The 13,220-nt window shown below is 43.0% G+C and overlaps 1 protein-coding gene across 4 annotated transcripts in view; it reads right to left on the bottom strand.

Moving 5' to 3' along the window:
* The window catches only part of MYRIP (myosin VIIA and Rab interacting protein), a 353,398-nt gene that overhangs the window by 17,846 nt on the left and 322,332 nt on the right, over positions 1–13,220 (bottom strand). The window lies entirely within an intron of this gene.

Raw genomic sequence — 13,220 nt, 5'->3', positions numbered from 1 at the left:
TCCTTCCTCACTTCTTTCTGCCTTGATCATAGATGTGCAGTTATAACAAGGGTGAGGAGGAATACCAAAATGCTGAGTGAGGTAGATCAGAAAGACTGAAAGAGCCTGGGCCCAGACAGCACTGGATCAGCTGGACCACTGTGAATCACTACCTGCCTGTGAACAACTTGTTACATGAGAAAAATAACCCCCTTCCATTGAAGCCACTGTTGGCCAGGTTTTCTGTTATTTGTGGCTGAATATATTACTAACTGACACAACTTGCTTCTACCTTTTACATTCATGGCTCAAAATTACAATCAGTCTAGATGTGGGCCAAGGTCATTAATGGAGTAGAGGTACTTCATCCACAAAGAATTATCTGCATCTTTGAGTTCATCTGAACATACAGCATAAAGCAGTAAGCTGGAGATCAATGTTGCTTGGCAGGAATGGTTTCCATCTATTATTGATTTTATTTATCCCATCACAGGGTTTGTAAACTGGAAGTCAAATATTGCCTGCAGGCCTGTGTGTGTGTGTGTTTACCAGTAAAATGTTTTGAGAAAATCTGGAATTTTAATGCCTTTGGTACCTTCTATGGTACCTATCTGACTCCTATTTCCTGGCCAACATACTAATGATAGCTATGGCTTGATTTTGCAAAGTTTGTTCCTCCAAGTAGATTCTACTGCAGGTTTTGTTTCATTAGAGGATGTTTTCGATGGCCCTCCTGCTTCATTAGGGAATCAAAGTGTCTAAGTGACAAGTCAGTGGCTGACTCCACAGTGTAGAAGCTGGCTCTGGGCTTCCATGCTGATGCACATGGTCTCATACCTGTCAATCCATCCTAGGGTTAGGGTACCTGTGCTCAGAGGGCTCCTCTCCAGCCTGTCTATTCCACAGCAGCTGTGGGACTGATCCAATAGTTACACTCCTTTTGGTTTAAGGGACTTTGCTACTAACCAAAAAAATTGGGTCTAGAGTGTCAGAATGGGATGGAGAGATGATGACACAGACCCACCAGAATAAGGGCAGCATCCAAGGGAGCAGCCAGGACCAACTCTTCACCGTAGGAAAAACTTGCAGAGGCTGTTCCCCACCATCAGGACCCTGTAACTTGATGTGGCAGATTTCGGAGATGAATTGGGCTCAAAATGATTTTGGCACGAAACAGCTGCCACTGTTTGCTTAAATCCATTTTAGAAAAGGCAACGCTACATGTAGGAAAGCCAATTTGTGACCCTTCTTTTAGTAAATAAAGCTTGTATTTAGAAAGTTTGCCCCTTATTTGGTAGAAGAGGTGCATCTGTACATCTTTTGAAAAGAAAGACATATGACTAAGGGATTCAGAAAAAAAGGATCACAGCATGATAGAAGGGAAAGTATGAAAATTTACACAAATCTCCAATTATTCCAGGGTCATTGAAGGGCCAAGGTTATTAATGACAAGGACTTAAGAGGTGTTAACCAGAAAGAGTTATCTGCATCCTGACTCCAATTAAACATGTAATATCAAAGTGATAAGTTGGACATCAATGTTGCTTGGCAGTCATCGTTCCATTCCATCCATAAATAGCCTTCTTTATTCAATCATAGGAGTTGCAAGCTGGATGCCAAATATGGCCGAGAGGCGTGCCTTTTTGACAAGAATGGCTTCTGTGAGATATGCACGTCCCAGTTCTCTGCAGTCCCCATCATTCATTCTACATATTTTATTGGGGGGCCTATGGTGTGCAGGCTCTACTCCAGGCACTGGGATAAATCAGCGGACAATGGATGAAGTCCCTGCCCTCATGGCAGGTCTTTAGTCCTACTCCAGTGACTTGACATGGTGACGTATATTCCTGGCCCCTAAAGGTATTTGCATTTGCCATTAAGTCAGAGTGAGGAGTCCCCAACAGCTAGTCTGATGAGAGTGCCACAGCTTCACTTGGAAGGTCTGTGGTCTGGTTAAAACCCTAGAACACTGCAGAGGAGAACTAGCCTCCAGCCGAGGGAAGTGACTGAAAAAACATTTGTGAAAACTGGACAAGATCTCTCTGTTTGTTTGGTGATCCAGTTTTGCTTTGGATGGGAAAACAGAAACTGGAATCCACAAGCACTTACTTGTAGGGAAGCAACACCACCTGCAGAGAATCAAGTGTTCCTTGTCTGTTACACAGGTGTGAGTGTTTGCTGTGGGGGTGGGAGTGGATGGAGCACCTAGTTGAAGTTCAGATAACTGGGATTTAATTAGCTGGGGCACCTCACCTCTCTGTTCCTGAGTTTACTCATGGGCCCAAAGAAGAGAGGAGATTAGTTACAGGGCTAACACTGACTTGTTATGTAAATGTCCTGTTCCCTGCCCAGTCTAGATTTAAAAGTAGAAAGCACCTTCTACAATTATGTTAAATAAAACTATATTTAGCACTGGACAGGGTTTTGTTCAGATGAAAAGCTGGTGGGGATTCAGGGGTGCTGGCAGGGAGCCCTGTGTGTGGGAGAAATGAAAAGCTAAAGGATCCTTTCTGCTTTATTGCTTACAGCCCAGAGAGACGAGCTGAATGGCACAAACAAAGCACAATTCGAGAGCCCAGAGAGAGCTCTCTATCACGGGAGCTGACGGTACTCCAGACATTAATGATAAGATGGATCAAATGTGACAGTTTCATGGTATCAAATAAGGGAGAGGTGAAAGTGTGGAGAAAATCAGCTGACAGACTAGGGGCTATTGCCGAACAAGGTTGGCCTCAAAGACATTTGTGGCCAAGGGCCCCAGAGATGATGGAATGAAAATGGCCCGTGAACCCACGCAGGAACCAAATTCAACCTTCTAGAGATCAAAGAAATACAAATTAAACAAAAAATTCTATTAAGTGCCAGATACATGCACGATTCCCTTTTAAAATGCCCGGCGTATGCCAATATCACTTCCCACAGGTGGAGCGCGTACTCTGAGTTGTTGATCCACCATGGCATCTGTTTGCTCTGACGCACTCACACTCCTCGGTCTCCCAACCACTGATGGTCACCGCTCAGAGCACGAGTGTCCACTTCCAGGGTTCAGTCTGGGTCACACCCCATGTCAACATCAAATCCATAATGTCAACTCCACAACCACGGGGGCTGAAACAAACAGTCCACCCCTCGGGGTACAGAAGGTGATGAGATACACTCCAGTGTTTTCTTGATCGCTTATCAGCGAGGCAGAGAAACAAGCAATCTTAACAAAGACTTATTCTTCCTGCCTGACTATAACCAACAATAGCACCCATGCAGACCTTTAAGAAGGTTATGAACCACTCTGAGGTTGGGGCCCTGCCACAGTGACCATTTCAATGGACCCAAAACTTTAGCCTTAGCAATCTCTCCATCCTGTCCCCATGCACTTTCTCTTCATATAAAACATGCTGCCAGAAACCAATTCTCCCTCTATTTACTCTTCCTTATAAATTGTTTTCCAAAGACATGCAGAATGCAAGGTGCTGCCAAAGGGAGATTCTGAGTCTACAGAATTCTAAAGAAGAAAATTTTTTCATCCTAAACACTAGATAGATCTGCTTATTAGCAATGCTTGCAATTTTTTCTGAGATTTTTCCAGTGCTATCATTCATTTCAAACCTTTGTGTTAGACAAAGAAATGTAAACTCATTTCAAACTGGAATAAACAGGAATGCTCCTTACCAGAATATCTCAAGCTTGTGAACATGTGAGCAGCAGGGGCTCATTAGATGCCTGGCTTAATAGAAAGAGAACACTGTGGAATGACAGAGGGCTGATTCCAGCCCCAGCTCTACCCCTGGGCATGTGCATGCTCGTGTGTCTGTCTGACTCAGCTGAGCCAAAACAGATTCAGTGTCTGGCTGTGTGTGATGAACTGGGGCTGTGACAGAGGCCTGGGGTATCTATTTATGCGACTTGATATGATATAACCTAACACAATGTGGGGGAAAAGCTTTGAGGATTAATGATGTGCACAGGTATCTGGAGCAGAAGAGAGATCTTCCTGGCTCCACCGCAGGGATTGTTCTGACACCTAAACAAGAGCAAAAAGGCTAAACAGCTCGAAGCCGAAGGGACACTGACACGGGGGTTTTTGTGAGATACAGAAGCAAGCAAGTGCTTTGAGGTCCATGGGTAAACCCAGGAAACAGGGAGGCGCAGTGGTGAGGGGACGCTCCGGCAGGGTCTTGCAAAGGGCCTCCTTGCCCTTGGGCACAGCAGGCACGGAGCCTAGGGCCCATTATTCTTTTAGGGGCCCATGAAAATGTTTTAAGTTCTTTTAAAATCAGAAGGAAAAAAAAGAACTCTTAGGTCCAGGAAGATGTTTTAATACGTAATATTAATATAGTAATCTTTATACCAACAGTTGTAAGATATGATTTTTAAATGTTTTTTTTATGGACGGAGGGTCCCATGAAGGCAAAAGTGCCTGGGCACAGGAGAGTCATGAATGGGCCCTGGTCTGGCTGATCCGGAGCCCCTCTGTGAGAGGGCACCTGGGCAGCAGCGGCCTGGTGAGGCCTGTCCTCCGGGGGACTGAGGTCCTCCCCAGACATCAGTGAGGGCCTGAGCAGCCCTATGAGAGGGTTCATGAACACCTGGGAGAACCCTCCCCTCGATTCCCCCAAATAATGGAGGGAGACAACACAGGTGGGTGCTGTGGTCTTATGGCTTTCTACTGAGGACTGATGCTAATGTGACCACCTCATTGCACACACCAGACCATGACGCTTGGGAAATTCAGGATGCACTGTCTGTGTGACTTTGGGTAAATAACTCAACCTCTCTGAGCCTCAGCTGTGAAATGGAGATAACACCACCTAGCTCAAGGGGTATTTGAGAAGATTAAATTAGACAGCATGTGTCAAGTGTCCACACAGTGTCTGGGCCCAGAGCTGTGGGCCCCTCCTCAAACCCCTCTCACTTGCTCTACTGGCTCTAGGCAGGCACATTATTGGTGGCAGCCTGGTGGCTTAGATGCCTTTCATTATGTACTGTGCTCTTAAAACATCTTTCCTTGCCTACTTGGTGTTTTGAATAATGCTTTTTACCAAAAAATGTTCAACTTTGCTGCTCTTTGTTTTCCAGTTTTTTCTTACTTGCCAAGTAAGAATATTAAAGAAAAAAAAAGCCACTATGATCTACTCTCGCCTACCACCACCATAATTTCATAAAGAAGGGATCACTTAACCCAAAAAGGAGGACATGATATCAGAATACAGAATGTTCTGTCCTAAGAAATGACAGTAAACAACTTGACACTGACACAGACACAAACACACACACACACACACTAACACACACAGGACCCTGTATTTCCCTTTCACTGGGAGCAGACTGAACCATATGTACAGATATGCAATAAAAACAAGGTATGTCACTGCCTAGCTGGGAAACTGAACAAACCAGGCCCTCAAACATCATCTACTCTTTCCCACCATCACTAATTTAATTCAAGCCTTCAGGAAGCATCTACGCTATGTCAGGCACAGCACTGGGCCCTGCAGAGGATGCAGAAGTGAGTAAGCCACGGTCCCTGTCCTCAGAGGGCAGAGAGGGGAGACGGGCAGGAGGACCAACAGCAGGTAGGAGAATATAGGTCCTACTCCGCACTGTGAGCAACAGGCTATGGTCCTGCAGAGGGGACTTTGGGGTGAGTCTGGAGGCACAGAAAGATGCTGAGAAATAGAGAAGATGAGACGGGTACTTCTGGCGGAAGGATGTAAGGACACTGGCCTTGAAGGTGTGATGGCACAGCATGCACAGGGAATGGCACTGCAGCCCAGGGCGTGCAGAGGATGACAAATGGGAAAAGGGACGCAGGTCTGGGTCTTATAGCGCCCTGAATGCCAAGCTCAAGAGTTTGAGGTTTGTACTGCTGGCAGTCAGGTGCCACTGCAGGTTCTTGCTGTGGTTATCAAGAGCTGTCATTTACCGAGCGCTTACGAGGTGCCAGGCTCTGGGATAAGCACTTTATTTGTCTTGCCTCATTTGACCCTCGTGAGCTCACTAAGATGCAGTACTGTGACCACTCTTGTCTTACAGACGAGGAACTGAGGCTTACAGAGGTGATGTGATTGGCCCTGAAGGAGCTGGGATTTGCACCCAGGTCTGCCTGATTCCAAAGCCCAGGTTCTTAACACGCTGGCATGAGAGGCTTATGCTCTAGAAAGGCGACTCTGACTGCTGTAGGAGGGACAGGTTTAGGGCTGGGGAGAATCAGAGGCAGAGAAAAGCATGGGAAACTATTACTGCAGCTTGAATCAAAGGTCACAAGGGCCTGAGGCGGGGCGGCTGCAGTGGGAATAAAAGGATGGAAGGCGCAATATTCTGGAAAGAGAACTGAGAGAATGCTGTGGCTGTGGGGTGAAGAAGAGGGAGATGGCAAGACACTGTTGTGCTTTCCAGCTGAGTGCTCTAGAAGAAAGCGAGACCGTTAGGGGAGATTTAAACACCAGGAGAGAAACAAGAGTTCATTAACTTTTGAAATAAGGAAAAATACAATATTTCAAAGCTCCTTTTCTCACAACCCAAGAGACTGAGTGATTACCAAGTGCCAAAATGGAATAACCTCCACGTCATTTGTTTAGTCTTTATTTTGAATCCATTATTTTTTATGTCAAGTTTCCTGAGTGGGTTTGGGGGGACACTACCTTCAGAGTTGGCTTTAGTAAAAATGAGAAAATGGTAAAAATGTGGGGCCCTCCAGTCCTCCTTTCAGCCTTTGATAAATGAATGTTCCTTAGGGGGCTAGTGGGGACAGTGGACATCCCAAGTAACAGAAAGAACTGTAACAGGAGTCTTCTGAAGACATGTTTGAACACAAAGTGGTGGCTCTCAAGGAGAAATTCCAGGCAGAGTGGAAAAGCCTTTCAGCTGTTCAAGTTGCATAAAATACATATGGGGCCACACCTTCTCCCCTGCCGAATGCTGCTCCTGAGAGACTCCTTTAGGAGAGAAGAGAAGAAAGAAGAAGGAAGCCAGCTCAGAGTTAATGTGGATCCATCCTGCACTGGGTATGACTCCAGGCTTCTCACTGTTTCATTTAACCATCGTAACAACCTGACATGGTTGATGTTTTAATTCCATCTTTAGAAATGCAGAAACCATGGCTCAGTGAGGAAGATACAGAACTGGGATTTGAGCCCAGAGACTTTGGTCTCCAAAGCCCATGCTCCTTCCCACCTGTCACACCACCTCCTCCATGCCCATAATTCCCAGACCCAATGGACTGTAGGAAGTGATGCTGGAACAGAATAGGAATGAATAATCAGATTGGTGAACAATAGATCAGCAAGAGAAGGGCCTAATACAGGGAGCCCCCAGGTCGTTTTGCAGCCTCTGCCAATTGACATCAATCAGAATGAGCGTATTGATTTGGTACACCAACTACTGAGCCACACGATAGAGCTTGAGATCTCCCGAGTAACAAGCTCCTGTTCTGAGCCTTACTGAGTCTACTAGAGATTGAGCCGCCAAAGACAATCAGAGTGCAAAAGAATGTGGTCCGTAAGAAAATCTGCTCTAAATGTGATCCAGACTTTACAGTCCACTCATTACTTTTCTGTCCCATATTACAGATGCTGTCTTGGCTTTATGAAATGCTTCTATTAAACCAGCAGAGCAAGCAAGGAAATTTGTCCAAATGCTCTGATTTCATGTATTTTTTCCCTTTGCAAAGGTAAGAAAAGAAACTCCATATGTCCTCCTAAATAGTTGACAGAAATCTGCTAGAAAAATTCAATGCAAATGTTTCAGTTCTCATGAAACAGAAGGCGCTCTGGCTATGCCTCTACAATCCGTCAAAATACATTCTCCATGAACAGACTCATGTCCCTGAAGAGTGACTTGATGAAAGAGGGTGGCACAGAACTGTGGAAAGAAACTGAGCATGAACCTAATAAATCAGCATACATAATAAACTGAAACAACGCAACATAACAGACGTTAGAGAACTGACCTCTAGGAATGTTTGGGTTCTTAAATCATCTAGTTTTTGATGGTCAAGGCCTTTTATGAAAGAAATAAGGGTTTCTTTTTTTGACGGTGATTATAAAAATGAATTTTTTAAAACGTGCTATTTGTAATTTAGTTCCAGAATTAAACCCACTGGTCTGTATGTTTTCCTGAGGTCATTTTCATTCCCTTCCTGGGTGGAGTCCCTGTTGTTCCATGTAGGCCATCTGAGCAAGGCCACTTCAGGACCTGGCCAGGGTGAGAAAGGAGGGGAATGCTGGGGCTATTACCTTTGACCAAACCTGCCCTGGCAGGTGTAGAGCAGGCAGGACTTCCTTCCCTGGTAGAGGAGGTGAGCATGGTCATCAATCTTTTCTGTTTTTTCATACTTGCATCCTTGCTCATCCTCAGAAAAATAGTTCCTGATACCCACTGGAAACATTTCCCCACCATTGGCGGTAACCAGGACGCCACCAGAGCATGTGTTCAGCCCTGAAGAAGCCTGATGAGACATGAAACCACCTTCCCCGTTCACTTGGAAAGGAGGTGGCACATGGCAGCCAGGGTGATCTTGATAAACATAAGGTCCTCCTTGTTACTTTTCTGCTGAAACCTTTCCAGGTGCTTGCCATCTCGCCCAGAATAAAAGCCCAAGTTCTCTGCATGGTCCACGTGGCCCTGCTTGCTCTGACTCCTGGCCTCTCACTTCTCCTATCACTCTCCCCTTGGCCATGTTGCTCCAGCCACCCTGGCTCTTTATTCTGTTCCTGAACTTGGCATGGTCATTTCCACCTTAAGGTCTCCATATGTTCCTCTGCCTGGTAAGCCCATTCTTTCAATCTTTGCCTGACTTCTTCCTTCTATCTTTCAGGTCTCAGTCCAAAAGACACTTGGTCAGAAAGGACTACACCACCCAGGACTCAACCTCCTCCCAACTCCCTCCCATCACTGCCCTGCTTAATCTTCTTCTTAGCACTTGTCTCTATTTGACATCTTCCCCTGTACGTGTTTGGTATTTATCAGCTGACTCCTCCAATACAAGGTAAATTCCATGAGGGCAGGGAACTTGCCCCTTTTGTCTCTACTGTACTGCAGCTCTTAGAATAGTTTAACAATTGTCTAGAAGTACAAAAATATTTGTTGAATAAATGGTGAGTGAGCAGACATTCAACCTCCAGAGCTCGTGCCACCACGTCTCACAAGGGAAGTTGGCATGTCTGTCTTGATTGTCTCCTGTGTGCATTGCTGGGCCTGCAAACCAGGAAGATCCATTCATTCCTCCACTGGAATGAAAATTAAGGACCTTCCCCTCTCACCACATTCCCCCTTCCCCAAAATACCTAGTGAACATTTGTCCCAACACCACTTATTAAGAAGTGATCTCTTCCCAACCAGGGGTGAGAGGTGGGAGGGAATCATGAGATAAATCGTGAGTTAAATTTTAATATATTCTAGGCTGTACTTCTGGACTATTTCATTGTAATCTTGTATCAATATCTCATAAATTTAATTACTGTGCCTTTAAAACAAAATGTACTATCTTAATAGATAGGTTCTCTTCATTCCTCTTTTATTTTTTCTAAACATTTCTAAACTATTCTTGACTTTTTTCTATCAGATGATTTTGTGAAGCCTTTTGAAAAGTTACAAAATGTCTGGTTCAAATTTTGATTTGAATTATATTAAACTTCTACTCTAATTTTGGAAGAATTCATCTTTACACTGTCTTTCCTACCAGCAAACTGCTAGGTTTTTTGGAGATGTGCAGTTTTCTTGTTAGGTTTTAACTTCACATTTTTTGCTCCTACTATGGATGGAATTAATTTCCATGTTATCCCCTCACCTTCAAATCTGGTTTGAGATTCATCTGCAAATTTTAGTCCATGGCAAATTAATGGCTAAATTAGAAACCCCTGAAATGGGGAGTTCTATTGTAAATCCCAGAACCCCTTGAGCTGTACTGTGTAATTATGCTGAACAATGTGGATTTATGAATAGACCTGCCACTAGTAGAATTTTTCTTTGAATAGAATGGACTTTTATTCTGCATTTATTTATGTTCAAGGTTGCTATATTCTTTTACAGGCTCTTTATATCTCAGGTAAATGTTCATGATCTCTGACCTAATCCAGGCCTTCACTGCTGCCTGGGGATCCTTTCTATTTCTTCACATTGTTTTCTCTCCTGTTCTACACAATAGCTATTTCCAACCCTCTCCACAATCCTGAAACTCCAATTTCACTCTCCCCTCGCTTTCAGAAGACAAATTTGCCTTCTAATTCAGAGAGCTGGTGGTGGGGGAACAGAAACATAGAACATAAAACAAAATCTTTTCAACCTCCTGACATCAAATTTACCCACTCTCTTGTATCTGGACCAATCTGTCTTTGCTATTCCAATGCTGATGCCCCATCTATTCTCTGGACCTCATCCCCTCCATTTCCCCGAATCCCTTACTGTCAGACATTTAGGTTGTTTCCAATGTTTCTCTACAACAAAAACACAACACTTGATGAACTGTATTGTGATATACCCTTGGCTGCTTGTCCAGTTTTTTCTCGTGTATACGACTGAAAGAACAATTGCTGGATCAAAGGGTATTCACACTTGGATTGCCCTGAGTTACCAAGTTACCAGTGTGCTCATATGTGCTCCCACTATTTTGTGTGCATTACACTCCCTGTTTCCCTGAATTCTTAGCAACAACATTATTATTGTTCTCCTTAATCATTCAATTTGTTAGGCAAAGTGGCATTTCATGATAGCAGTTGGCATTTTTTTTGCTTGTCTTAACAAACGATGAACTTTGCCCTGTTCATGGCTGTTTCTCCAGTGCTGCGATCTGCATTTATTGAACGGAAAAAGTGAATGTGCAAACCACATGCCAAGTTCTGGGCTAGGTGCTGTATTGAATACAGGTGAAATACAACTGAAATTGAATTTTTTTTTCACTTGCTTATTGGCCATTTATATTCTTTCTTTGTTTTTTTTTGTTTTTTTGTGGATTACTTGCTTATGTACATTGTCCTTTTATCTATTGGCATTATGAGGATATTAATTCTTTGTCCATTGTATATTTAAGCAATATGACCCAATTATTGTTTGCCTTTTAATTTTCAGGTTTTTTAAATCAACAAGTCTTTTTTCCCCCCTGCTTTATTAAGATATAACTGACATTGTGTAAGTTTAAGGTGTACGATGTGATGATTTGATATATTTATATATTGTGAAATGATCACCATAATAGGGCTAGTTAACACCTCTATCACCTCACATAATTACCTTTTTTTGTGATGAGAACATTTAAGATCTACTCTCTTAGCAACTTTCAAGTATATAATGCAGTATTATTAACTACAGACACCATGCTGTACACTAGATCCCCAGAACTTATTTATCTTTTAACTGAAAGCTTGTATCCTTTGACCAACATCTCCCCATTTCCCCCTCCAGCTCTGGCAACCACGATTCTACTCTCTGTTTCTATAAGTTTGGTTTTTTTAGATTCTACATGTAAGTGAGATCATATAGTATTTGTCTTTGTCTGACTTATTTCACTTAGCCTAATGCCCTTGCGGTCTATCTATGTTGTCACAAATGGCAGGATTTCCTCTTTCTCACGGCTGAAGAATATTCCACTGTATATATATATATATAGATATACACCACATTTTCTTTATCCATTCATCCATTGATGGACACTTAGGTTGTTTCCATACCTTGGCTACTGTGCATAATGCTGCAATGAACATGGGAGTGCAGATACCTTTTTGAGATCCTAGTTTGATTTCCTTTGGCTATATAGTCATGTACCATATAACGACGTTTCAGTCAACAACGGACCTCATATACGACGGTGGTCCCATAAGATTAGTACCATATAGCCTAGGTGTGTAATAGGCTATCCTATCTAAGTCGGTGTAAGCCACTCTACGATATTTGCACGACAACAAAATTGCCTAACGATATATTTCTCAGAACGCATCCTCATTGTTAAGCGACACATGACTGTATACTCAGAAGTGGAATTACTGGATCATAAGGTAGTTCTATTTTTAATTTTTTGAGGAACATTCACACTGTTTTCCATAGTGGCTGCACTAATTTACATCCCCACCAACTATGCACAAGGGTTCCCTTGTCTCCACACCCTCACCAATACTTGTTATCTCTTGTCTTTTTGATAACAGCCATTTTATCAAGTGTGAGGTGATATCTCATTGTGGTTTTGATTTGCATTTCCCTGATGATAAGTGATATTGGGTACCTTTTCATGTACTTGTTGGCTGTTTGTATGTCTTCTTTGGAAAAATGTCTATTCAGGTCCTCTGCCCATTTTTAAATTGGATTGTTTGCTTTTTTGCTATTGAGTTGTATGAATTCCTTACATATTTTGGATATTAACCTCTTATCACATATATAGTTTGCAAATATTTTCTCCTATTCTGTAGGCTGCCTTTTCATTTTATTGTTTGTTTCTTTTGCTGTGCAGAAGCTTTTAGTTTGATGTAGTCCCACTTGTTTTTCTATTTTTACTTTTGCTTTTGTTGCTTATGCTTTTGTTGTCACATCCAGAAAATTATTACTGAGACCAACGTCAAGGAGCTTTTCCCCTATGTTTTCTTCTAGGAGTTTTATGGTTTCAAGTCTTCAATCTACTACTGTCTTTGCATTTGAAGTAGCAGTCACCTCCTCCAGTCTTTACTGACTGACTTTGGGAGACAAATACCTTCTCTCAGCCCTGCTAGGGATTCTGAGGCTTTCTCAGACCTTCTGTGGATACTTGAGTCTGTCTTTTCTTCACTCAGCATAATGCTTTTGAGATTCATCTATGCTGCTACATGTAAAAGTGCTTTGTTCCTTTTTATTACTGAGTAGTATTCCATTGTATAGCTGTATCACAGATTTTCCGTTCACCAGCTGATGGACATGTGGGTTGTTTCCAGTTTTTGATGATTATGAACAGAGCTGTTATAAACATTCCCAATCCATTTTTTTTTTTTTTTTTTTGGTGAGGGAGATTAGCTCTGAGCTAACATCCGTTGCCAATCCTTCTCTTTTTTGCTAAGGAAGATTGGCCCTGGGCTAACATCCATGCCCATATTCCTCTACTTTATATGGGACGTCGCCACAGCATGGCTCAATAGCGGTGCATAGGTCTGTGCCCAGGATCCAAACCTGCGAACCCTGGGCTGCCAAAGACGAGTGTGCGAACTTAACCACTACACCACTGGGCTGGCCCCGAAGTCCACTTTTTAAATGTGGACTTAGGTCTTCATTTCTCTTGGGTAAATACCTTG

This window comes from Ceratotherium simum, chromosome 5 (assembly GCF_057802395.1).
Source record: "Ceratotherium simum simum isolate JZ-2026a chromosome 5, ASM5780239v1, whole genome shotgun sequence".
NCBI lineage: Eukaryota > Metazoa > Chordata > Mammalia > Perissodactyla > Rhinocerotidae > Ceratotherium > Ceratotherium simum.
This window is presented reverse-complemented; position numbering and strand designations above follow the sequence as displayed.